A 26632-nucleotide genomic window follows, 5' to 3' on the forward strand; every position below is an offset into this window, starting at 1 on the left:
GCACTATTATCTCAAAAATTTTATGTGGTTACTCAAAATTATAAATATTGTAAAATATTAATAATTTGGAATAAAATATTTTATTCTAAAAAAGCAGAGATTATTTATCCCTTAAAAAACCATGTGCATGTAGGTATTTCAAATAGTTAATTTAAAGGGAATTTAAAGGAATTTATCTTAGTGAAATTTTTTTTAAAAATCCACACACGTGTTATGATGTGCATTTTCCATTAACTTTTTTCATTTATTAAACTTTTATTTAATGAATATAAATAACCAAAGTACAGCTTATGGGTTACAATGGCTTCCCCCTTCCATAATTTCCCTCCCACCCGCCACCCTCCCCTTTCCCGCTCCCTCACCCCTTCCATTCACATCAAGATTCATTTTCAATTCTCTTTATATACAGAAGATCAGTTTAGTATATATTAGGTAAAGATTTCAACAGTTTGCCCCCATATAGCAACACAAAGTGAAGAAAAATACTGTTGGAGTACTAGTTATAGCATTAAATAACAGTGTACAGCATATTAAAGACAGAGATCCTATATAATATTTTTTTAAAAATTAGTTAAGTTTCTATGCCATTTCCAATTTAACACCAGTTTTTTTTTTCATTTCCAATTATCTTTATATACAGAAGATTGATTCAGTATATACTGAGTAAAGATCTCATCAGTTTGTACCCACACAGAAACACAAAGTGTAAAAATACTGTTTCAGTACTAGTTATAGCATCACTGCACATTAGACAACACATTAAGGACAGATCCCACATGGGATGTAAGTACACAGTGACTCCTGTTGCTGACTTAACAATTTGACACTCCTGTTCATGGCGTCAGTAATCTCCCTAGGCTCTAGTCATGAGTTGCCAGGGCTATGGAAGCCTTTAGAGTTCGCTGACTTTGATCTTATTCCGATAGGGTCATAGTCAAAGTGGAAGTTCTCTCCTCCCTTCAGAGAAAGGTACCTCCTTCTTTGATGGCCCCGTTCTTTCCACTGGGATCTCACTAACAGAGATCTTTCATTTAGGTCTTCTTCTTCTTCTTCTTCTTTTTTTTTTTTTTTTTGTTTTCCATGGTATCTTGGCTTTCCATGAATAAACTTAACCAAGGATGTTAAAGATCTCTATGATGAAAACTACAAAACCTTAGAGAAAGAAATAGAAGAGGATACCAAAAAAATGGAGAAATCTTCCATGCTCATGGATTGGAAGAATCAATATCATCAAAATGTCTATTCTTGGCCGGCGCTGCGGCTCAATAGGCTAATCCTCCGCCTAGCAGCGCTGGCACACCGGGTTCTAGTCCCGGTCGGGGCACCGGATTCTGTCCCGGTTGCCCCTCTTCCAGGCCAGGTCTCTGCTGTGGCCCGGGAGTGCAGTGGAGGATGGCCCAAGTACTTGGGTCCTGCACCCCATGGGAGATCAGGAGAAGCACCTGGCTCCTGCCACCGGATCAGCGCGGTGTGCCGGCCGCAGCGTGCCAGCCGCGGCGGCCATTGGAGGGTGAACCAACGGCAAAGGAAGACCTTTCTCTCTGTCTCTCTCTCTCACTGTCCACTCTGCCTGTCAAAAAAAAAAAAAAAGTCTATTCTCCCAAAAGCAATTTATACGTTCAATGCAATACCAATCAAGATACCAAAGACATTCTTCTCAGATCTGGAAAAAATGATGCTGAAATTCATATGGAGACACAGAAGACCTCAGATAGCCAAAGCAATCTTGTACAACAAAAACAAAGCTGGAAGCATCACAATACCAGATTTTAGGACATAGTACAGGGCAGGTGTTATCAAAACAGCATGGTACTGGTACAGAAACAGATGGATAGACCAATGGAACAGAATAGAAACAACAGAAATCCATTCAAACATCTAAAGCCAAGTTATATTTGATCAAAGATCCAAAACTAATCCCTGGAATAAGGACAGTCTATTCAATAAATGGTGCTGGGAAAATTGGATTTCAACGTGCAGAAGCTTGAAGCAAGACCTCTACCTTTCACCTTACACAAAAATTCACTCAACATGGATTAAAGACTTAAATCTACGACCTGAAACCATCAAATTATTAGAGAGCATTGGAGAAACCCTGCAAGATATAGGTACAGGCAAAGACTTCTTGGAAAATACTCCAGCAGCACAGGCAGTCAAAACCAAAATTAACATTTGGGATTGCATCAAATTGAGAAGTTTCTGTACTTCAAAAGAAACAGTCAGGAAAGTGAAGAGGCAACCGACAGAATGGGAAAAAATATTTGCAAACTATACTACAGATAAAGGGTTGATAACCAGAATCTACAAAGAAATCAAGGAAATCCACAACAACAAAACAAACAACCCACTTAAGAGATGGGCCAAGGACCTCACTAGACATTTTTCGAAAGAGGAAATCCAAATGGCCAACAGACACATGAAAAAATGTTCAAGATCACTAGCAATCAGAGAAATGCAAATCAAAACCACAATGAGGTTCCATCTCACCCCGGTGAGAATGGCTCACTTTCAGAAATCTACCAACAACAGATGCTGGAGAGGATGTGGGGAAAAAGGGACACTAACCCACTGTTGGTGGGAATGCAAACTGGTTAAGCCACTATGGAAGTCTGTCTGGAGATTCCTCAGAAACCTGAACATAACCCTACCATACAACCCAGCCATCCCACTCCTTGGAATTTACCCAAAGGAAATTAATTTGGCTAATAAAAAAGCCATCTGCACATTAATGTTTATTGCAGCTCAATTCACATAGCTAAGACCGGGAACCAACCCAAATGCCCATCAACAGTAGACTGGATAAAGAAATTATGGGACATGTACGCCATAGAATACTATACAGCAGTAAGAAACAGTGAAACCCGGTCATTTGCAACAAGATGGAGGAATCTGGAAAACATCATGCTGAGTGAATTAAGCCAGTCCCAAAGAGACAAATATCATTTGTTTTCCCTGATCGGTGACAACTAACTGAGCACCAAAGGGGAAACCTGTTGAAGTGAAATGGACACTATAAGAAACAATGACTGATCAGCTCTTGTCCTGACTCTAGATGTATAATGTAATACTTTATCCTTTTTAGTATTTGTTGTTGTTGTAGTTGTTGTTGTTCTAGTACTAGTGGTTGAACTCTGTAATTAACACACAATTATTCTTAGGTGTTTAAATTTTAACTGAAAAGTGATCTCTGTTAAATATAAAAGTGGAAAAAGAGAGGGAGGGGATGTACAATTTGGGACATGCTCAATTGGACTTGCCCCATATGGTGGAGTTAGATATGTGCCAGGGAATTCTAATACAATCCCATCAAGTTGGCATGTACCAATGCCATCTCACTAGTCCAAGTGATCAATTTGAGTTCACAATTGATGGCTCTGATAGGTCTAAGAGTCAAAGGGATCACACAAACAAGACAAGTGTCTGCTAATACTAACTGATAGAATCAAAAAGGGAGAGAAAGATCCAACATGGGAAGCGGGATACACAGCAGACTCATAGAATGGCAGATGTCCTAAACAACACTCTGGCCTCAGAATCAGCCATTACTTTTTTTAGGACCAGTTATATTTTGGAGTCCTTAACTGTCAGTATTTTATCCAAACTCATAAATAAGTGTGAATATTTTTGTTTGGCCAGTGAGTAGTTTTAGAGTGTAATTTTCACTTTCATTTTAAATTTCCCCATAAGCTTTGACCTGTCTAGAATGGAAAGCCAATGTAATCAGAATTTTTCATAAATAGTGTGAGGAATAATACAAGAAATTTGTTAGAATTATGGGTTTTTCTTTTTAAAGACTTATTTATTTGAAAGAACTAAAGAGAGATGCAGGAAAGAGTGGGAGAGAAAGCGGTCTTCATCTTCCAAACTCTGGTTTACTCCCCAGATGGCCACAACATCTAAGACCAGGCCAAAGCCAGAAGCCAGGAGCTTCTTCTTGGTCTTTCACATTGATAGCAGGGGCCCAAGTGCTTGGTCCATCCTTCACTGCTTTCCCAGATGCATTAGCAGGAAGCTGGATCATAAGTAGAGCAGCGGTACAGGTGTAGACCTGCAGGTTGTGGCTTTACCTGCTATGCTACAATGCCGGCCCCAGAATTATGTTTTCATCCAGCACTAATTTGCCTAGTACTTGGCCAATGTCATTGTATGTACCAGTTTCTACTTTGGCTAATGCCTGAGCTGCTCTACAGTCTTTGTGACTCATTTCTATTTCAAGACCTTGAAGATCCTGATATTCTCTAAGATGATCTTTCAGATTTTCAGTGGCATTTCAGGAAAAGATGCAATCACAGTGGAATTGTCCCTACCTTCTTACAAGAGCAACGTCTTTGAGCTGGCCCTGTGGCCTAGTAGGTTAATCCTTTATTTGCAGTATGTGAGTTCTGGTTCTTATCCTGGCTGCTTTTCTTCCAATCCAGCTCTCAGCTATGGCCTGGGAAAGCAATAGAAGATGGTCCAAGTGCTTGGGCCCCAGCATCTGTGTGGGAGACCCAGAGGAGGCTCCTGGCTCAAGGCTTCTGATTGGCCCACCTCCGGCCATTTCAGCCATCTGGGGAGTGTACCAGTGATGGAAGAGCTTTCTCTTTGTCCGTAACTCTACCTCTGAAACAAACAAACAAACAAATAAATAAATAAATCTTTAAAGTAAAAAAACTCAGTGTCCTGCAGATGGGTCAGAAAGTATTCAAAGGTCACCTTTTGCTTCAATTTAATAAGATCTCAGGGTCAGCTTAAGCCTTGTTGCCGTAACCAGCAACCTATGTTGGAGCTTGTTTCTGAAACGTGCCTTCCTGGATTTGTGTTCCTCCCTAAATGTGATGGCAAATACTTCCTCCTTTGACATACTCGTTTTTCCCTAAAATACAAGAAACTCATTTCTGCTACTCAAGGAGGCATGGCTTTGGAAGTTATTCCTCCTTTGTTATAAATGAATTACTTTGTGTGGAAATTGCTCCTGGTGCATTTCTTAGAACTCACCAGGATGCAGGCTCACAATTTTGGGTGGGTGATATTCCTTGAGATCATTTCTAAGGTGAAATAAGTCTCACAGAAAAAAAGAACAAGCAATGTTCATCTCAACAACAAGATGTATCCATCTAGTCAACATTTCATTTAGGTTATCTGAAGCTGAAACCTTGCTTCTGGAATTCAGACATTTGACATGTAATTATGGAAAGGAAGAGACATTGCTCTTTCAGTGCATAGTAGTTAATATTGCTACACATATCTAGATAACTGATTGCCTTAAAAAGCTATTAAGAGAATGAATTGAAGCTGAAAATGTAGGAAAGTAAGGTCTGACAGTTTTTGAAGAAAAATTTTGTGTTCTCAGAAACAGTAGCCTCTTTCAGGTTAGAACTAGGAGATGTCTAGTAGGTTTCAGGAAATTCACCAAAAGGCATACTTAAAAGCATTACAGGCTGGTGCTGCGGCTCAATAGGCTAATCCTCCGCCTGCAGCGCCGGCACACTGGGTTCTAGTCCTGGTCACTCCTCTTCCTGTCCAGCTCTCTGTTGTGGCCCGGGAGTGCAGTGGAGGATGGCCCAAGTCCTCGGGCCCTGCACCCGCATGGGAGACTAGGAAAAGCACCTGGCTCCTGGCTTTGGATCAGCGCGGTGCGCCGGCCGCAGCGGCCATTGAGGGGTGAACCAATGGAAAAGGAAGACCTTTCTCTCTGTCTCTCTCTCACTGTCCACTCTGCCTGTCAAAAAAAAAAAAAAAAAAAAAGCATTACATTACTCTGTTTAAAATTGTGGTGAATCTTATTTAAATACCTCTTTCTTCATAATCTATTTTAAATTTTATTTTCTAGCTGAAGACCAACATTTTTACCCTCAGAAAGTATATAATTCTCTAAATTCTTAAAATCAGTGAGTTTAATAATCTTAAAATTCATTCTGACATATTAAAATTTAATTCATGAATATTGACCTTATTCTTTCAATCTTGCTAAATTTCCAATTGTAATATTTCATTTATAGATTTTAAAATTTTCTTTTTTATTAAATGGCTGTCTCACACATGTTGCAGCAAGCCCCATACTGGCAAAAAGGCCAAGGAAAGGAGAGAGTGGGCACACCATGTCCCAGGCTTTTAATCCACTTCCAAAGGGGAGTGACCAATTAACCTGATTGGCCAGGTAGGGGCACAAGGTCACACAGGGGCGTGGTGAAGGCATGGTCTACCAGCTCACAAACCTAATCAGTTTTAACCTGTATGCCTGTTTACATCACAACAAATGATTAAAATGAGTTTTCTAATTCCCTGACTTTCTTTTTCTTTAAGTATTTACTTTAGAAAATTCATAATTTCAGAGTCTTATTCCCTCCTGTTAGGAAGTAAATCTTTCAGCCTCTTACCATATTTACAATACTAGTAAATCTTTCTCAACAATCTAGAAGCCACCCCTTTGAAATGTAAATATGAGAGGTAGTGCCCTGCCTTCTTCTTTCTGTGGGAGGATAGGGAAGAGCTGAACTTCAATAGACCCAATTAACAAACAATGACATCACCATTGACCAATCTCCCTTGTAATGTCCAAATTTCCTCCAGTGTTTTTCTCTTAACTCACCTCAGGGATGTAGAAACTGTCTTGCCTTTTCAAATGATTGTTCAGGATGTTTAGTTAAATTTCTGTTCCCTTTTGGAATAGTTTCGACTATTGAACCTTCCTTGATTTTTTTAACTGTGTCCAGTGTAATTTCTCTTTCATAATGACTAAGCATATTTTAAATTAACTCTTTTGGGTAGTGTGTGAGTGTGCTCTTTTAGTCAGTTGAATTTTACTGTTTTTGTTTTTTACTTTTTACTACATTTGTCTTCATAAAAAAGTAACAATGATAGTACCAAAGGTTCTTATATACCTCAGTCCAGTTCGAAGCATTCTAACATCTTACATTAGCGTGTGGCATTTATTAAAACTAAGAAATTCATATTAGGACAATGCTATTAATTCAACTGCACACTTATTTGGAATTTACTACTTTTTCTAGATTGCATTTAGTGTTCCTGGATCCCATCCAGAATATCATGTTCTATCCAGTCATATTTCCTTGGTTACTCCTGTGATTGTTGCACAGTCTTCCCTCATTTGTTCATCATCTTGACAGTTTTGGGGATCATGGGTCAGATATTTTATAGAAAGTCCCTCAATTTGGTTTTATCTAATGTTTCTCTAATTTTTAAAAATTATTTTATTTATTTGAAAGACAGTTACTTAGAGAGGTAGAATCAGAGAGAGAGAGGTCTTCCATCAGCTGGTTCACTCCCCAAATGACTACAACTGCCAGAGCTGAGCTGATGCGAAGCCAGGAGCCAGGAGCTTCTTCCAGGTCTCCCACATGGGTGCAGGTGCCCAAGGAGTTGGGCCACCCTCTACTGCTATCCCAGGCCATAGCAGAGAGCTGGATCAGAAGTGGAGCAGCCGGGACTCGAACTGGCACCCGTATGGAATGCTGGTGCTGCAGGTCAGGGCTTTATCCTGCTACACCACAGTGCAAGCCCTTTCCTTTAATTTTTCTATCACATAGAGGAATGTCCTTTCCCTCGTGGCATATCAGAGGGTGCTCACTAGCAACATGGCATCTATCACTAGCAGTAATTCCCTAGATCATTCAGTGTGGTAGTGTTTGCTAGCTTTCTCCTCTGGGATAACTTTTCTCCTTGGCATACTCTCTTTTTGGGACATGAGTTACACAAACCAGTCCTACTAAGGCAGGAGTGAATGAGAAATTAAGCTCTATAGCAGAAAAGATACTTACACTTATATTCAATTTTTTTTGTGAAGAAACATTTCTCTTTTATTCCATTTATTTATATATTCTGACAGTCATACTGTTCTATTAGTAGGCACAGATGAATTTTTCTCTCTGGTTCCATTTAGTAAAGAATAGTATTAAGAAACCAAGTTTGGGTGGTGAAGAAAGTGTACTTTTTAAGTGAGAATATGAATGCTGTGATTGTTTTATGACTTTTTATGTGTGTGTGTCTTGTGTTTGATGTTAAAATAATTGGTTGACAGTTTTCCAATATTAAATATTTTTCAATTTTCTGATTATAAATATGATTCATCTTGAATACTTTTGGTAAAGCTTTTGCAATTTGTTCATTTATTTGAAAGACAGAGACACTTGTTCATGTCCCAGATGTCCATAAGAGGCCCTCATGCTGAAGCCAGGATCTCAGGACTCAATCCCTGTCTCCATTTGGGTGGCAGGAACTGGACTGCCGGAACTATCACCTTCTGCCTCCCTGGTGGGCATTAACAAGAAGCTAGAATTGGTACCAGAGCCATTACTCATACCCAAATACTCTGATGCAGTACAAAAATCCTTGGCCTTGCTCAAAATAATCTGATATTTTCATTTTTAGGTCATCAAAGTATAGATAAAATTTTATTGGATTATGTATGTTTATTAATTTTGTTATTTATCTATTCTACACACTTTATGTTTTTTAAACATTCTATCATTTCCACTGAAATGTACATTAAAATTTATAACATGAAATATTGACTCTTCTTACATTTTTCTTTGAACTAATATCACACGTGTATAGAGTACTTTCTATTTGTTGTCTATCTATAAATGTCATTATTCTACCCCATAACTATATATTTTCTGGGACTATTAACTATCTTGTCTAGGAATATATACTTAGATATAAAACTTGCTGGTACTGTGAAGAGGGGGCCCATAGGCACCAGACATAGGACCTGAAATCATTGTTACTGTCCCTCCTCCAGCGGTAGACCCTTGCTTTCATAATGCATGTCAATAATGTGAGGGAGACTAAATCTCAATACAATTTCCAAATTCTTCCCAGACCTAAGCCTCATCTTTACTGACTGTCCACTGCTCTAAGCTGTCATTTCCTTCTCTAACAAGAATCCCCTGGAATTTCTTGCAAGGTTTGTTTTTCCTCAGATCCCAATAAGTTCCTCTCACTCCTATGATATCCGTAGGGTTGACATGTAGGGAAGAAAAGCAAGGATCCACCAGTTTCTCCTCGCTTCAGATATCAGCAAACCAAAGTCACACAATTTTAACAATACTCAGATAATAGTGATTGAACAACCACTGTCTGGTTTTTTAACAATTTTGCATTTTTCCATATTTACTTCATATATAAGCATCATTTATACATATACATGCTATTTCTTTTGAAAGCAGAGGTGGATATATTAATATCACATAACATGAAATTCATGACAAAGATTATTAAATGAGGAAAGAAGGAAATTGGAATGCAAATTACTAGAGCCATTATGGAAAACACTATGGTTAACCACTATTTTTTAAAAAAAGATATCTAAAAGATCAAGTGACAGAAATATAGAGGGAGAGGTGGCAGGGTTTGGGGAGAGAGAGAATGAATGGATGAATATCTTTCAGCCACTGGCTCACTACCCAAATGCCCACAACAACCAAAGTTGGGCCAGGCTGAAGCCAGGAACCAGTAGCCAGGAACACCATCTGGCTGTCTCACATGGGTGGTAGTAACCCAAGTGGTTGGTGTGTCATCTGCTGCCTGCCAGATACATTAACAAGAATGCTGGATTGGAAGCACAAGGTAACCAGATCTTGAAGCAGGCATCTGATGATATGTGATGTACATTTCTGAAGCAGGGTCCTACCCATTGTGCCCCCACTGCCATCCTAAGAACGACTGTTTATTTTTTATTTAGTTAGTTTTTTTTTTTAAACTTTTATTTAATGAATATAAATTTCCAGTGTACAGCTTATGGATTACAATGGCTTCCCCCTCCCATAACTTCCTTCCCACCTGCCACCCGCAACCCTCCCCTCTCCCGCTCCCTCTCCCCTTCCATTTTGTTCCAAGATATCTTTATTTATTTGAAAGGCAGAGTTAGAGAGCTCTTCCATCCGCTGGTTCACTCCCCAAATGACTGCAACAGCCAGAGCAAAGTTGATCTGAAGCTAGAAGCCAAGAGCTAGGAGCTTTTTCTGGGTCCCTCATGAGGGTGCGGGGGCCCAAGGACTTGGGCCTTCTTGTACTGCTTTCCCAGGCACATTAGCAGGGAGCTGGATTATAACTGAAGCAGCCAGGACTTGATCCGGTGCTCATATGGGAAGCTGGCACTGCAGGCAGTGGCCCAACCCACGACACCACAGCTCCAGCCCTAGAACCACTGCTTAAAAATAGAACTGTAGGGTCTGCATTGTGGTGTAGCAGTTAAAGTCACTGCCTACGATGCTGGCATCCCATTCGTGTGCTGGTTTGTATCCTGGCTGCTCCACTTTCAATTCACCCTCCTGCTAATGGCCTGAGGAAGCAACAGAAGATGGCCCAAATATTTGGGCCCCTGCATCCACATGGGAGACTCCTAGTTCCTGCTTTCTCTTGTGGCCAGCTGGGGAGCAAATCAGCAGATGGACTATCTCAGTCTCTTACTGTGTCTCTCCCTCTGTCTCTGAGATGACTTCCAAATAATTAAATAAGTCTTAAATTAAAAGTACGTCTCTAAAATACCCTGGATTACCACTGAGCCTAAATCAAGACTTGTAAATAAATCAAGGCATTAAGGAACCATTGGAATGCAGATATTATTTACTATTAATTGCAATGCAATACAGTTAACTTTTTATGAAATACAGTTTCCAATGCCAATTTAGATTTATTGAATTAGCAACTTTTTTTTTTAACTTTTATTTAATGAATATAAATTTCCAAAGTACAGCTTATGGGTTACAATGGCTTCCCCCCTCCCATAACTTCCCTGCCACCCGCACCCTCCCCCCTCCCACTCCCTTTCCCCTTCCATTCACATCAAGATTCATTTTCAATTCTCTTTATATACAGAAGATCAGTTTAGTACATATTAGGTAAAGATTTCAACAGTTTGCCCATATAGCAACACAAACTGAAAAAACTACCATTGGAGTACTAATTATAGCATTAAATAACAGTGTACAGCACATTAAAGACAGAGATACTACATAATAGTTTTTTTAAAAAAATTAATTAATTTTCTATGCCATTTCCAATTTAACACCAGGTTGTTTTTTTCATTTCCAATTCTCTTTATATACAGAAGATCGATTCAGTATATAATTAGTGAAGACCTCATCAGTTTGTACCCACACAGAAACACAAAGTATAAAAATACTGTTTCAGTACTAGTTATAGCATCACTGCACATTAGACAACACATTAAGGACAGATCCCACATGGGGTGTAAGTACACAGTGACTCCTGTTGCTGACTTAACAATTTGACACTCCTGTTCATGGCATCAGTAATCTCCCTAGGCTCTAGTCATGAGTTGCCATGGCTATGGAAGCCTTTAGAGTTCGCTGACTTTAATCTTATTCCGATAGGGTCATAGTCAAAGTGGAAGTTCTCTCCTCCCTTCGGAGAAAGGTACCTCCTTCTTTGATGGCCCCGTTCTTTCCACTGGGATCTCACAGAGATCTTTCAGTTAGGTCTTTTTTTTTTTTTTTCCATGATACCTTGGCTTTCCATGCCTACTATACTCTCATGGGCTCTTCAGCCAGATCCGAATGTCTTGAGGGTTGATTCTGAGGCCAGAGTGTTGCTTAGGACATCTGCCATTCTATGAGTCTGCTGTGTATCCCGCTTCCCATGTTGGATCTTTCTCTCCCTTTTTGATTCTATCAGTTAGTATTAGCAGACACTTGTCTTGTTTGTGTGATCCCTTTGTTTCTTAGACCTATCCAAGCCATCAATTGTGAGCTGAAATTGATCACTTGGACTAGTGCGATGGCATTGGTACATACCACCTTGATGGGATTGTGTTGGAATCCCCTGGCACATTTCTAACTCCACCATTTGTGGCAAGTCCGATTGAGCATGTTCCAAATTGTACATCTCTTCCCTCTCTTTTTCCACTCTTAAATTTAACAGGGATCACTTTTCAGTTAAAATTTAAACACCTAAGAATAATTGTGTGTTAATTACAGAGTTCAACCACTAGTACTAGAACAACAACAACAACAACAAATACTAAAAAGGATAAAGTATTACATTGTACATCTAAAGTCAGGACACGAGCTGATCAGGTCATTGTTTCTTATAGTGTCCATTTCACTTAACAGGTTTCCCCTTTGGTGCTCAGTTAGTTGTCACCAATCAGGGAAAACAAATGATATTTTTCTCTTTGGGACTGGCTTAATTCACTCAGCATGATGTTTTCCAGATTGCTCCATCTTGTTGCAAATGACCGGGTTTCGTTGTTTCTTACTGCTGTATAGTATTCTATGGAGTACATGTCCCATAATTTCTTTATCCAGTCTACTGTTGATGGGCATTTGGGTTGGTTCCAGGTCTTAGCTATTGTGAATTGAGCTGCAATAAACATTAATGTGCAGATGGCTTTTTTATTTGCCAAATTAATTTCCTTTGGGTAAATTCCAAGGAGTGGGATGGCTGGGTTGTATGGTAGGGTTATGTTCAGGTTTCTGAGGAATCTCCAGACAGACATCCATAGTGGCTTAACCAGTTTGCATTTTTAAGTAAACAAGAAATTTAAAGTGAGCATCATTAACAGTCTTATTCAGGATAAAGTTTAAGAACCAGGGACAGATGTAGTATAGCAGGTTAAACCACTGGCTGGTAGTCCTATAACAGAGGACTGATTTAAGATCCAGCTCCTCTTCATCCAATCCAGTAACCTGATAATGCTTCCTGAGTTGTAGTTGTCCTGGCTCTAGTACTTGAGCCCCTGATAACCATGTGGGAGACCCAAATGAAATTACAACTTTTTATCTTTGGCCTGGCTCAACTCTGACTGTTGTAGGCTGTTGGAGAATGAACCAAAGGATGTAAGATTGTTCTCTCTGTGTCTCTCTCTCTCTCTCTTTCTTTGTCTCTCTTTTTTTGTTGTTGTTCTGCCTTTTAAGTAGATGAGAAAAATTAAAAAATATATTTTTTTTGACAGGCAGAGTTAGACAGTGAGAGAGACAGACAGAGAGAAAGGTCTTCCCTCTGTTGGTTCACCCCCCATATGGCCGCTACGGCGCGCTGCGCAGATCCGAAGCCAGGAGCCAGGTGCGTCCTCCTTGTCTCCCATGGGGTGCAGGGCCCAAGCACTTGGGCCATCCTCCACTGCACTCCTGGGCCACAACAGAGAGCTGGACTGGAAGAGGAGCAACGGGGACAGAATCTGGCACCCCAACCGGGACAAGACCTGGAATGCTGGTGCCGCAGGCGGAGGATTAGCCTAGTGAGCCGCGGCACTGGCCAAAAAATATGTTTAAAACATTTGAACCATAGTTTCTCGTTCTAAGTATAAGGAAATCATTTAATATTTATGTAGAAATTTACTGCTGTTTTATGTTCTAATATTATTGAAAGGCACTCCATTTCTAAGTGAATGTAATTCAACAAGCAAACTTTTTCAAAAAGCAGAAGAGAAACAATTAAAACATGCAAGAAAGTCTTGATTAATTACTTAACTGCCAACAGACACAATATTTTAGAGTAAAATATATGTTTACACATAGAAATTTTATGAATTTTACTGATAGGATATGAAAAAGTAAAAATCAATGCTATATAAATTTAAAATATAGTCTTGTTCTCATGTATAGGTGTATCTGATATAATCTCAGTTAATTTGTCTTTCCCAATCACAGGATTGTCATTTTTTTCGTGGCTTTTGTATCTTTTTAAAAATTGTATTTATGGCCGGTGCCGTGGCTTAACAGACTAATCCTCCGCCTTGCGGTGCTGGCACACCGGGTTCTAGTCCCGGTTGGGGCGCCGGATTCTATCTCGGTTGCCCCTCTTCCAGGCCAGCTCTCTGCTATGGCTCGGGAGTGCACTGGAGGATGGCCCAAGTGCTTGGGCCCTGCACCCCATGGGAGACCAGGAGAAGCACCTGGCTTCTGGCTTCGGATTAGCACAATGTGCCGGCCGCACGGCCATTGGGTGAACCAACGGCAAAAAGGAAGACCTTTCTCTCTGTCTCTCTCTCTCTCTCTCACTATCCACTCTGCCTGTCAAAAAATAAACTAAATAAATAAAAAAATTGTATTTATTATTTAGTTATTTATTTGAAGGTTAACAAGTTTCACAATATCAGCAGGGAGCTAGATGGGAAGTGGTGCAGTTGGATAGTGAACAGATCCTCTGATACAGGATGGCAGCTGCTGCATTCCGTGACTTAAGCCACTGTACCACAACACCTGTCCCACAAGGCACCTTGATTTTCTCTTTTGGCCTGCATAATTTAGCTTTCATTCTTGGATTTGGACAGGGTTTATATTCAGATTGTTGGTCTATTTCTGATGTTTCTCTCACAATATCAGTCAACCTGCAGTTTGGCTTTTCTTTTCTACAGTCATAACTATACCACATTCACAATTATTACCCTTTACAGTGGTTTTTCAAAAGTAAACTCTCCTTGGGCTTCTGTAAGTGCTTGCATGTTTTCCAGTATCTTTTTAAAATGATTAATTCTATTTTTATAATTGTCAGTTGCAAGAGGGTTCATACAGTCACTCGACTCCAACATTATTCTTGTCTCTACTTGATATTTCATTGTCTGAACATTGAATATATTTGTAGTCAGCACATTCATTAGTCCAACTTTAATAGAACTTATTATTGTTCCATATATATAGCAGAATAGTCACTTAATAAACTTGCCAAAGTCAAAGCTTATATATCACACATTCAATTTACAGTACTAAGAAACTACTCAGTTTATAATAGTTTTCCAATGTATATTTACTTAAAGATTAATTGACAAGAGATATTTCTTTTGAATTTACTTAGTAGTCTTCATTTTATGACATAGTTTTCTATTTTACATTAGCTCTACTTTTGTGTCATTATTTTTACTCTGTACTACTTGTATATGATGGCAACCTTTGTAGAAAAGAGCTTAATGTGATTCTTGAGTTTGGTGATCACTTTTCATCCTAAGAAACCTCAATTATTGCAAGAGATGCTCGCTTTCATTTATAGTAACTCACAGAGTTTGGAAGCAATTAATGTCAAATTTAATTAGACTCTAGAACTTTCTCCAGGCAATTATTCACAAATTACAATGAAAAAATGCTTTGAATGAGACTCCTGACTGAGGCGACAAGACAAAAGCAAGGTGGCAAATAATGGAACCATCACAAAAATGAAGTGCATGAATTGGAGGCAATAAGAACATCAAAAGATTTCAAATTCAGGAAAGCAAATAAAAGTGCAAAGAACAGACAGAACATTAAAGATAGAAAGGAAAAAGAACTTTAAACTTGTCAAAACTTTGTAAATGATACTTTAACGAAGTAACAAGCAAAGTGTTTGGCATTGATTTATGCCATGAAGATTTGTGTTGTCTATCATGTCGATTATGATAATGATTTTACTAGTATTTTAAGAAACACAATATGAAATGTCAAAGTAAACTGTATTGGAAAGAACAGAGTTAGAGACATTGAGGTACTAGAAAAAAGAGATAGGAGAAAAAGTTGATATATGGATCCACAAAGAAAAGTACCAAGAAAATAAACTAGCTTGGTCTTGGGAGTTTCAGACGTTTTTGCTCTGAGAGAATCCATCCTAAACAGGACACATGCTGTCTGGATGGTTCAAAAGTAATGAAATACTGAGAATTGACTATCAGTCCACAGTTAATTAGTGTTCTTTTGATTCCTTAACTTACCTGCCCTGTCTCCTGCAACCTTATTCTACTAATGATGTTCTTTTAAAGTTTTAGGTTTGAACATTTTCTCTGCCATTCATGGGAATAATCAAGAAATAAAAGTCATTCAAAAATTATTCATCATTAGGGTTTAGAATAATACTGTGTTCTGAGCTATTTTTTGTGTTCAGTATGACAGGGAAGAATTTAGTGAACACCTTTTCTAGTCTCTATTTTCTTACTAGTCCAATTCTTATGACTGTATTCTCACAGTGAGACCATTCTGTGGTATGTCTTTTTATCTGATTACTTTGTACTAGCCTTCCTTAAGGTGTGGGATCATATAATGGAATTTCAGTTGTTACTAAGCCTGACTCTAATGGCGGATTTAATTCAGTTGTTTGTCGGAACCATGTTTGAATAATACGCAACCTTTACAATCTTTACCTTGTTTATAACACACCTATGGTGCTTTGGCAGTGTCCTGACAGTAAGTTGCCAGTTACTGAAAAGATCTGTCTCTCTTGAGAGTTTTATTTCAAATTGTTTGTTTAAGACTGAAGTTTGCATTTTAGAGTAAGAAGAACCAGACTTTCCTCATAAAACCTGACTTCCTTCTTATATTGCAGGAGTGATTATGGCAAGCTTGCAAATGCCATTCCCATTTTCACAAGAAAATGTTGGTGGTATAGTTAAGAGGAGTAGACACAGATGAAGGTGTAGGTTGTAGGTTTGATTGTCTCACAGCAAACAAGTTATTTTGTCTAACTTACTGTATTAGTTTCCTAAAGCTGCTATAACGAAGTACTATCAATGGAGGGGCTCTTAAAAATCCACCACAAAAATGCCTAGAAATATATTGTTTCATCGTTCTGTAGGCTAGAAGTCCAAAGTAAAGCTGTCAGCCCAGTCATATCGTGTGGAAGGATCTAGGGGAGAATCCATTTCTTGTTTTTCTTCTACCATCTGTTATCACTTGCAATGACTGGCATCTCATGGCCTCTAGCTACATATTTCTAACCTCAGCCATCATTATCCATTATTGTTAGTATTCTCCTCATCATTCTGTGTCTTCGCATGGCCATTAAAAATATTTGGCGCATTTATTTTTATTTGACGCAGAGAAACAGAGAAGGAAAACAAAGAGAGAGCTCCTATCTGCTTGTTAACTCCCCAAATGCCCACAGTGGTTGGGACTGGGCCAAGCTGAAGCTGGGAGTTTGGGACGCAATCCTGGTTTCCCAACTAGGTAACAGAGAACCAAGTAATTGAGCCATCATCTGCTGCTTCTAGGCTCTGCATTAGCAGGAAGGTGGACAGCTAGAGCCAGTACCTGACCTCAGGCACTCCAATGTGGCCAGGAGCAGCTTACACAATAGGCCACAATTAGCAAACACCAGGAATATTGGATTAGGAGCTCAGCATATACCATTATGCTCTCATCTTAACTAATTACATGGGAGCAACCCTGTTTTCAAATAAAGTCACATGCTAAAGTTAAGGTTTCCACGTATCTTTTTGGCCAGAAAAAAATCAGCCTACAACATTTATTATTGACCATAGAATAGAGTTATGTGTAATACTTTTTTCCTCAAAACACTTACAAAGAAGGTACAAGAAGCCAAATGATGAACAGGTCAATGTCAAAATTACTTGTGCATTGAGGATCTTAAAAATTAAAATAAATGTTGTGGCATAGTGGATTGAGCTACTGCTAGCAACATCCCACATCAACACTAGTTAGAGTCCTAGCTGCTCTGCTTCTATTATAGATTCCTGGTAAAGTGCTGGAGAATTAAGTGGAAAATGGCTCAAGTACCTGGGCCCCTGCCACCCAGATGGAGCTCCACTCTCCTGCCTAAGGCCTGGCCCAGCTATACTCATGTGGCCATTTGGGTGAGTGAACTAGCAGATGCAGTATCTCTGTCTTTCAAATACATAAGTCTGTTTTTTTTTTTTTTTTTTAAGTAAAGCTTTATTATCTATAAGACAGCTATGGTTATTGTTTCATTATGTGACAATTACTAAAAATAAGTAGGAGTTAACATTATAGTTGATCAGATTAAAGTTGAGATAGGGCTTCTTGACCAGTTTTTATTCTTCAAATTATTTTATATAAATTAGTCATTCTGTTTGCCTGCATGTGTTAAGAGATTTGATCATTCCTTATTAAGAAATCAAACAAAAACTTAAAAGCCCTAATTATAAATGACAGCATAAGCCAAAACTTTAGTTTTGGCTCAATTCAAGCTTGCTTCTATACTTCCTCAGGAATTAGAATTTAAGTGAATCTGTCACACAGGCAAATGATATGTTTAACTAGCTTTCATAAGTAAATTGTCTTTTTAGGTGTGGATTTTTTAAAAGGTTTATTTATTTATTTATTTATTTGAAAGAGTTGCAGAGAGAGCAAGCCACACAGAGAGAAAGGTTGTCCATATACTGATTCACTCCCCAAATGACTGCAACTGCCAGGGCTGGGGGCCAGGCTGAAACCAGGAGCCAAGAGCTTCATCCAGGTCTCTCAAGTGGGTGCAAGAGCCCATGTACTTGGGCTTTCTTTTGGTGCTTTCCCAGGAGCATTAGCAGAGGATGGATTGAAAATGGCACAACCAGGACAGGAACTGGCACCCACAAGGGATGCTAACATCACAGGCGCTGGCTTAACTGGCTATGCCACAATGCTGGCCCCTAGATGTTGAATGTTTGATTTGTCTTTATATCTTTGTAACACATTTTTTTCTCCTACCTTGATTTTGTAATGGACCATATATTAGAACAAAATCCTCATTTCCTGATTTCCAGAGTAACACTAGGGATACTGTTATTTTCCTTCTGTTTTCATCTGACAATACCTTTGTTGAACGTACTGTGAAGAGTTAACTCCTATTTTCCCGTTTCTTTTAAAATGTCTGATAACAAACGTTTTTTATTTATTTATCTTTTGTCACTGCAGATTTTTTTGGGAGGAGTGACTGGTCAGATTTTGTTTGTTTCCTTCCATTTATTTCACCTAATGAGACATCTTAAGGCAGCAGTCATGTTGACAGTAAAAGTAATAGCTTTACAAAAGCAGTAACCTGTAGCCACATATTGCTCGTATGAAAAATGGAAGTATTGGTTCAGGACACATCTTTTTATTGAGCAACCACCATCTATGATGGAAGATATAGGTGAGAAAGCACATTTCTAATCAAAGAGCACTCAGATAAGGAGGGTCAATTAATCTTTGTCTTTTGAAACTGAAGGTAGGAATTAACTTCTGTAAACTAGTGCAATGGCAAAGTTCAAAGAAAACTTACATTATTAAAGTTCTTTGTGACTCTCCTTTTCCAGCCCGTGCAAATTACTTTCCACTCGTGTCAGCTCATGACTTAATACAGTTGCTAGGGCCCGGTTTTTTTACCAATGCTAACAAATGTTGAAAACCATAAATTATCTTGGCAGTGGCTATTATCTAAACCTGAATGACTGGGTTGCATTTAGATGAGCTCATCTTAGCCAGTTGTTATCTTTTGGGAGTTTCATCTTAATGCCACTGAGTGGGAAAGCCAAGTGTAAAGTGAAGCTCTAGTAAATCCTGCCTTGTCTGCTGGCGGGCTTTGAATGCATAAAGGGATTAAGGTAGAGCAGAACACATTACCTGCTCCATAGCCTGACCTAAATGTATCTTATGTTTATGGCAGAACTGACCTTTGGGAACTGCTGATTCTTTGTACATAGATGAATTTTTAAAATTTACACACCCTGGAACAATCTAATCGATTCTAATTCACCTTTCACTGTGTTTCTGAACAGATACAAATTTATAAATACTTAGCATATTTCCTAAACAGATACTGACTATGATTGCAATGACTATTGTGATTATTACTTTAGGCACCACCTACATTTAAATAAATGGCTACCAGCATTGAGAGTGAGAAAAAGTTCACAACACAGTCTAAAATTATATATGTCATGAATCCTGAATTATGGAAGTATTCCACAGGCTTTGGACACCATATATGACATATATATATAATGTTTTAAAAATGTGACATGTATATTATATATATATTATATTTTATATATATATATATATATATATATATATATATATATATTTTCCTGATCAAGAGAATGTGTTAAACTGATTGCCTCAAATAAGCAATTTGACCATGGAAAGAACTTCTAAGCAGGAATTTTTAATGCTTTAAACAAAAATGCAGGCTGAAAGAAATGTTCTGTAAGAGAACTGTAGCTAGATAGATGATAGAGTTCATCAATGTTTGAATTCATGGCTAATAAATAAAGTTATTATGAATTTAATACAAGTGGCCACTTGGTCTCTTAACCTGTCAATTTCAATCCATCCTATGTTTATACTCCTTCAACAAAAAGATCTTTCACAGTAATATTTCATTTCATGTACTACAATGTTTTACTTTTCTTGTAAATCTAAAGAATGTTAAGGAAAATGGAAGAGACAGTTACAGACATTGGTAAGCCTTGGTCAATATGATGGCATTCCCTAATAGAGCTCAATTTCTTTTTTTGTTTTTTACTATTGTCAATTTCCAGGAACGCATTCTGAATAACAATAAAATGGTACATTCCTATCATTGGTTTTAGCTGTTTTGCTAACATGTCTTTTGAGCAGTAAACCCACTTTCAACTCAATCATCTTCTGCAAGCACTTACTAAAACTCTTCAAAGAGGTTAAACTTAAGAGTTGGAGTAATGTTTTCAAGCTGATTAATTTTTAAGAGTGCTAACTACTTCTTGTCTTTTCTATTAAAAATATGTTCTATGATAAATTATCTTACAAAATAAAGTGAGGCCCACATGTTTTCCAGCTTTGTTTGTTGCTTTATTTGTTCCTTTTTCACAACCCTGGCAGACACCAATGTGAGGGGAAGAACTCTGGCAGCATATTTGGCGTATGTTTCCTGGGAATGTTGATCTCAAGCTGAACAAAGATATTTTTCAAAACAAAATCTTGTGATGCATATATTCTGCATTTTGCAGGAAATCATTTCTAGTATATTCTCTGCTATGTGTCAAAGGGATAATAGAATTCTGTAAAATTATATGTTGCTCTGTTCCTGCCTAACTTTAGCCTTGAATCTCAAAAGGCTTTTCTCCAGGAAAGAAAACAACCTCATTTTATGTCCCGACCCTGAAAATTTCTTATTGTTCATAGTCAAAGAACAGAATTAGAGAGCTTTTGCTGAGATCAACAAACTGCTGGAAATTTTGACATAATTTATTCATTTTTCTCTGTACTGAAAAATAATTGGTAGATATACTGCTTTTTTATATGACTGAAAATATTAATGATTGACATGTGGTACATTTTAATTAATTTACATCAGGACTTCCAGGTCCTCTTTCAGCAAATATTATAGTTTGCCAGCATTTGGTATCTGCTTAGCTAAGAATGTGGAAATGGAAATCAACAGAAATGAAAGGGATAAAAATATTAGGATAACAAAGCCATAAACAGATGATTATGAAAAAGATCAATTTGGATGATTTTTCATTCAAATATATTAAAGTTACTTTTACTTACCTATTTATGTTATTTCAAAAAGTGAATGGCAGTTTAATTTTACTTACAAAGTTATACTACAGAAACAGCGTAATAAATTTATTTTGCATTCTTAATTTGAGACTATCTCATCTGACTTGTCAGTGCATATTATTCCTGAAAGAATGCTCTCTAGCATTTATATAGTTAACCTGCAGGGTTTGTAAATGATAACTTCCATCTTTTCCCTGGAGTATTATGTACTCATCACCATTAAGAAGTCATCATCATTAAGCTTTTTTTTTTTTTTCCCCGACATTGGCTTAAGTACTTGTTTTCATTTTGAAACTCAGTGACCTAGTACCTTAAATTATGTATACTTAATGTCTGCACCTTTGGCACTGGTATTCCTCACTTAATTCTGATCATAACTTGGTTTCTAGCATCTAAATAGATAACATCACCCATGTTAGAAATAAATACTAACGCAATTTGGGACATGCTCAATTGGACTTGCCCCAAATGATAGAGTTAGAAACATACCAGGGGATTCCAATTCAATCCCATCAAGGTGGCATGTATCAATGCCATCTCACTAGTCGAAGTGATCAATTTCTGTTCACAATAGATCATAATGATAGGACTAAGAGCCAAAGGGATCACATAAACAAGACTAGTGTCTAAAAATACTAACCAATAGAATAAAAAAAAGGGAGAGAATGATCCAACATGGGAAGCGGGATACACAGCAGACTCATAGAATGGCAGATGTCCTAAACAGCACTCTGGCCTCAGAATCAGACCTTAAGGCATTCGGATGTGGCTGAAAAACCCATGAGAGTATTTCAGGCATGGAAAGCCAAGACACTCTGGCAAAAAAAGAAAAAAAAAATGACCTAAATGAAAGGTCCCTGTGAGTGAGATCCCAGTAGAAAGAACAGGTCATCAAAGAAGGAGGTACCTTTCTCTGAAGGGAGGAGAGAACTTCCTTTTGACTATGACCTTGTCTAAATATGATCAGAGTCGGCAAACTCAAAAGGCTTCCATAGCCTTGGCAACTCATGACTAGAGCCTAGGGTGATTACTGACGCCATAAACAAGAGTGTCAATTTGTTAAGTTAACAACAGGAGTCACTGTGCACTTACTCCTCATGTAGGATCTCTGTCCTTAATGTGCTATACATTGTAATTTAATGGTATAACTAGTACTCAAACAGTATTTTTCACTTGTGTTTCTGTGTGGGTGCAAACTGTTGAAATCTTTACTTAATATATATTAAATTGATCTTCTGTATATAAGGAGAATTGAAAATGAATCAATGTGAATGGAAGGGGAGAGGGAGCAAGAGAGGGGAGAGTTGCGGGTGGGAGGGAAGTTATGGGGGGGAGCCACTGTAATCCATAAACTGTACTTTAGAAATTTATATTCATTAAATAAAAGTTAAAAAAGAAAAGAAATAAGTACTAATGAAAATATACTTGCTATTAAAGAAAATAGAGAATCCCTTGAGCACTTGAATAAAGGACTATGTTTAATTCCCTTTGTGAATTGACTGAGTGACAGCTATTAGGTTAAAATGAAAGGGGAGAAGTGTAAATTAAAAATGATGTGGAATCTAATATTAAGTAATTGATACAAAAGAATGAGTAAAGAGACTTGTGAGGGGAAATCAAAAGTTTTTGCAATCTTTTAAGCCTTTCTTTTTTATTTGACTTCAATTTCCACAGATACATGCTTTTTTATAGTTAATCTTGCTCAAAGAATTTAAGAAAATGAAATATTTAAAATACATCAGAGGCCAGCATGTGGTACAGTGAGTTAAGCTGCCACCTGCAAAGCCAGCATCCCGTGTGAGCACCAGTTCTTGTCCTGGATTCTCCGCTTCCAATTCAGCTTCCTGCTAATGCCCCTGGGAAAGCAACAGAAGGTGGTCTGAGTGCTTGGTCTCTGCTACTCTCTTGGGAGGCCAGGATGGAGTTCTTGGCTTTTGACTTTGGCCTGGCCTGGCCCTGGCCTTTGTTTCCATTTGGGGAGTGAACCAGTGGATGGAAGATTCTCTCTCTCTCCCTCTCTGTAACTCTGACTTTCAAATACATAAATGATTTTATAAATAGATTGCATCAGAAGTCATTTAATCCCCTTGCATGTGATTTTTTAGAGTACCAATTATCCTCCAAAATCTTCATTAAATGAGAATTTGTACCAGCATTGTTAGCTAGAATTAAATGAAAATGGACACCACTGAAGGACTCGTGTTTGGGTTCTAGTTTTTCCAGAATAGTTTTGACTTATGCCTTGAGAAAAGAAAACTCTCAAAGGCATATTGAGAGCTAATCTCAGTTTATTTCAAGATAGAAAAAAGTTAATTAGACACACAGTTTAGGCTGAGTGAAATTTTGCCTCTAGACTAATTGTCAAAGAATGACTCAGAAACAATTACATTAAGGCATAAGAAAAACAATAATTATGATAGATTATTGCATAGAAAGATGATAGATAGAAAGGAGAGCATTCTCTGAGAAGAATATCTTTGAACAAAGGCAAGGGTGAGGCTTGTATAGGCAAAAGCTCCCAGGTTGAACAAGGAACTGTGACTGGTGGTTTGGCAAGTCTTTGCCTTTCTAATTCCCAGTTTATTAGCTGTAGTGGAGCTTTGGGAATGCCAATTGCTAAATGTTACATCTATTTTTTTTAATGCAACAAATTTGATTTAGCATGGTTGGCACAAAATGTTCCCAGAGGATAATAAAAGCCATCCTTTACAAAAAGAAAACAGAAAATACATTATTGATTCAAAACATTTTTACACTTAGATGATAAACTGCAATAACTTATTTTGGGGACCTACTGATAAGAGAAAGGAAGAGAAGAAAAGAATGTCTTAAGAAGAGTTCAGTCTCTGCTGGTATCAGAGTTGTCAGTAGAGGTTACGGAGATTGGCCGTCTTTCTTTTTGCATTAGCGCTCTAAGCTGGAACTGTCTATGGGACAGAGGCTGTCTATGCTTCAGAACAACATACAGGTCTATTACTCCTCGCCTCAATGCTACTCTGAGGTAAAAGTGTCTTCAATTGCATTTTCCTATGCATACAGCTTTAGGATTGGTTTGTAAAGTAGGGTACTTTTTTTTTTAAGGTTTATTTATTTATTTGAAAGTCAGAGTTACACAGAGAGAGAAGAAGAGGCAGAGAGAGAAAGGTCTTCCATTTGCTGGTTCACTCCCCAGTTGGCCACAATGGCCTGAGCTGTGCCAGTCTGAAGCCAGGAGCCAAGAGCTTCTTCCAGGTCTCCCACGCAGGTGCAGGGGCCCAAGGACTTGGACCATCTTCCACTGCTTTCCCAGGCCATCAGCAGGGAGCTGGATCGGAAGTGGAGCAGCTAGGACTTGAATTGGCAGCCATATGGGCTACCAGCACCTCAGGCGGCGGCTTTACCCACTACACCACAGTGCTGGCCCAAGGGTACTTTTTTTTTTTCAATTGCAGGGGCCCAAGCACTTGGGCCATCCTCCACTGCCTTCCTGGGGCCACAGCAGAGAGCTGGACAGGAAAAGGAGCAACCAGGACTAGAACCGGCACCCATATGGGATGCCGGCGCCGCAGGTGGAGGATTAACCAAGTGAGCCACAGCGCCGGCCCCCCTGAGTATACTTCTTGATCTAAGCAGGTAACCATCTCTTCCAGTTTTTCCTGTCTTTATTCAGAGTATTGTCTCTTCTTTTCCAGGCATTGAACTCTGCCTGGACATGATCCATTTTCTCCTTCATCCGCCATCTCAGCTTGTCACTGATGGCTGAGATGAGAGAGGCTCAGGTGTTGTCCTCACTGATTCTACTACCCCTGCTAGGACCAGTGGTGCTCACAGGAGGCTGGGAAGGATACTGTGACGTTGTTGTGGCAGTATGGATCACCAGGTGAGTGAAGATGGCCAGGGTAGCCACTGGAATTGGCAGGATGTCCAGATGGATATGCAGCTTCTGCATGGCAAGCCTTGCATGTAGGAAGCATTTGGTGTTCCTGCTGCCTGGTGTGAAGGATGGGATGCTGGAATAGTAGGATGAGAGAAAACTGCAGGTTCATCGGAATACCACAGTCGTGACCAGAATAAGCCCCAACCAGTCTGACTGGGTCTTTCCTTGTGTAGTTAAGGGAGATGTGCCTTCCCATTTGCATCAGCATGCTTTCCTGCTTCAGTAGTCAGTGAACTAGTAGGCTTAACACAACAGGAGGATTATATGGGTATGTGTCCAGCAGTCACATGCATATTGGAAGAGTACACTTATCACTTCTGTAAGGCACAGGAATTGTTCCACTGGGGTTCACTGATTCTCTGGAACTGAAAACATGAATCCAGTAAAGGTTTGAGATCTTTGTAGAGAGTAATAACACTGACAGTATCACGTATGGATAGGTCTCTGTATTTTTACTTGGACACTGTTTTCTTGAACTAGCTCTCCAATACTACCACGACCACAACAACAACCTCACAACTCCTGTATCTACAGGTAAAGAGTCAGTCACTCCGAGGCTGCCCCGGGCTGCCCCAAGGCAACTGCACGCTGAATGCCAGCCTCCTACCCACACCTGTAATCACATCCAATTGTTCAGTGTAGGGTGGTAAAATTATTGGGAGTCAATCTAGTAGATCCTCACTAGTTTCATGGAAAACAATCATTCCTAATTCATTTGATGATCTTGACTGTTTACTGTCTTTAAACTATTCAAGCACAGGGTGACACTGACTGCACCTCTTTAAAAGCATGCTCAATTAAAATATCCTCAAATTTTTTAAAACTCAAAATGTGGTCCTTTGTCTTGTTGATCTTTTTTATGAATTTTTCTTTATTTTAAAACACAATTGTCTTACTATTTATATAAAAACACTATAGGGGTTTTACCTGTGTCTAGTTTTTGCATCCAACTCTGTGATAGCCAATTCTAGAAACATGGGGCCCATTTGAGATGTGTGTACAGTAAACACAAGTGTTTGCTCCATTCAATCTGAAAAGCCTTCAAACCAGCAGAAACAGGTCATTTGGTTCGACTTTTTTCCTCTAAAAACGCCTTTGTCCTACATATAGTATGCAGAGATTTTCTACGACAGCAGACAAGGAAGGCCAATGCTTTCTTTCCTTAAGTAGTATCCAGAAAAGTCCTCAACACTTCTGCCTCTGAACATAATTTGAAAACATCTACCTGTGCCATAGTTAATACCCCAACCTGCAAGATGCAACCAAATGTCACAGAATGGTACAAAAATGAAGGGGAGAGGCAGACTGTTCTTAGTTTAGACAATAAAGGGCTGCATTCCTGGAGAGATTTTAAATACAACAATGAAACTGACTAAAATTTTATCGGCTTTTCTTCTTTATATTGTTATGCTCCAACAATCCTAAACACTGTGGATGATAATATACTCCTCCCTGCCGGGGTTGACCACTTCCACTACCAACATCCCCCACACTTCTCCCTTTATATGACAGGCAGAGCCTCCATTCA

At 38.6% G+C, this 26632-nt stretch overlaps 1 pseudogene; it reads right to left on the bottom strand.

The window, feature by feature from the left end:
• Nucleotides 1-8825: 8825 nt before the first annotated feature.
• On the bottom strand, nt 8826-26090 carry LOC133768028 (tumor susceptibility gene 101 protein-like; annotated as a pseudogene).
• Between the last annotated feature and the right edge of the window lie 542 nt (nt 26091-26632).

The sequence above is a fragment of the Lepus europaeus genome, chromosome 10 (genome assembly GCF_033115175.1).
Source record: "Lepus europaeus isolate LE1 chromosome 10, mLepTim1.pri, whole genome shotgun sequence".
NCBI classification, from domain to species: domain Eukaryota; kingdom Metazoa; phylum Chordata; class Mammalia; order Lagomorpha; family Leporidae; genus Lepus; species Lepus europaeus.